The sequence below is a fragment of the Crocuta crocuta genome, unplaced genomic scaffold, assembly GCF_008692635.1.
Source record: "Crocuta crocuta isolate KB4526 unplaced genomic scaffold, BGI_CrCroc_1.0 scaffold170, whole genome shotgun sequence".
Taxonomy (NCBI): Eukaryota; Metazoa; Chordata; class Mammalia; order Carnivora; family Hyaenidae; genus Crocuta; species Crocuta crocuta.
The window spans coordinates 6,912,930-6,914,313 of record NW_027527853.1 but is presented as its reverse complement, the minus strand read 5'-3'; the positions used below and the strand labels follow the sequence as shown (position 1 = coordinate 6,914,313).

Genomic DNA, 1,384 nt, shown 5'->3' with positions numbered 1-1,384 from the left:
GTTGGCGACCAGAGTATTTAGCCTAATTGGCAAGCGAGGTGTTCCCACCTCCGTGTGTGCGCGAGCACCTGGAAGTGTCGTGAAGCGTGAATACTGTGCTCTCCCCAGTTATGTCCACCAGCGCCACTACGCCTTGCCTAACGCAGCCCACGTCAAAATCTCTCTGCCCGCCAGAAGGCCTTGAAACAAAAGGAGGCGGCCCCCTCGAGCATTCTCCATTGACAAGAATGTTGAGTTGTGCCACGTGAATTTCAGCACGAGGTTTGCACGTGAACCGGAGCGCGAGCTTTGTCACGTGGGGAGCGCGAGCTCTGCCACGTGAACGGGAGCGCGCAGGCGCGCGAGGCAGCTCTGGGCACCGCCATGTTCTTCCGGGGGATCCCCCTCCAGTTCTGACCTGGGAGAAGCGCGGTGTGTGTCGCCGCTCCTGCACACCTTTTTAGGGGAGTGGGTGGCCAGGCAGACCCAGAGGATGCTCGACATGAACGTCGGCCCGATCCAGGGCTTCTCAGCCAAGTGGGACTACGACAAGAACGACTGGAAGTAAACAGAACTGACCTAAGTTGTGGACAGCGTTGTTTGTGTGGTGTGAGCCTCCCCCTGTTCTGCCACCTCCCTGCAGCTCAGTGTACTCAATGGAAACCGTTATGTCACAGTACGGATGCTACTAAGTGAGCAGTTTACGTGGAAGAAAAAATAAACAGCCAGCATTCACAGCCCTCCTTCTCTGGCCCTGTGCTTGGCCCAGCCTGGACCTGGCCTCTCACCCCTCCATGCACCAAAAGGCCCTCCCTCGCCTTCCCCCCATGCCTTGAAGACCGTTATTATTCCAGTCCCAAAGCTGTGTGCCCGGCACTGCCAATAACGCTGACGTCTTTTGCCTCTACTTGCGAGAGGGCAAGCCATGCCTGTGATTTAGAAATCTCACAGGCCAAAGCTCTTCTGTTTTTGTGCCCAAGCTGTTTCCTCTTCTCATCAAGTGCAGCTTTTCTGTCATCTAGGTGTCATAAGGTGTGGTGAAAGGCAGTGGAAGAAAGCTCTCATCCCGTCTGAGAATTCTTTGGTAAATCTCCAGGTAATTAATGAGGACTCTGGGAGACACTGGGAACGCCTTTGGAATATTAAATAAAGTGGCTTTTATTCTGGCCGTCTTGCTGCTGCTGCTTCCTCACAACAAAGGGACTTACTGTGCTGTTGTTGGGTGTGTCTGATCATCACTTGGCCACCACAGCCCCAGTCCTTCCTTTGACTTGTTGAGTTGGCCTCCTGTCAGAGTGTTGCTGATGGGAAAGGACATACCTTTGTTTTAAGACTCCTAACTACCAGGAGCTCCCTTTCCAGTCACTGACATTTAAATGCTGCACTATTTCTCAATAAGCCTGTC

General features: G+C 53.5%; 1 pseudogene; it reads left to right on the top strand.

Annotated features, from left to right (window-relative positions):
* Position 1: 1 nt before the first annotated feature.
* On the top strand, positions 2 to 547 carry LOC144245025 (cytochrome c oxidase subunit 4 isoform 1, mitochondrial pseudogene; annotated as a pseudogene).
* Positions 548 to 1,384: the final 837 nt, after the last annotated feature.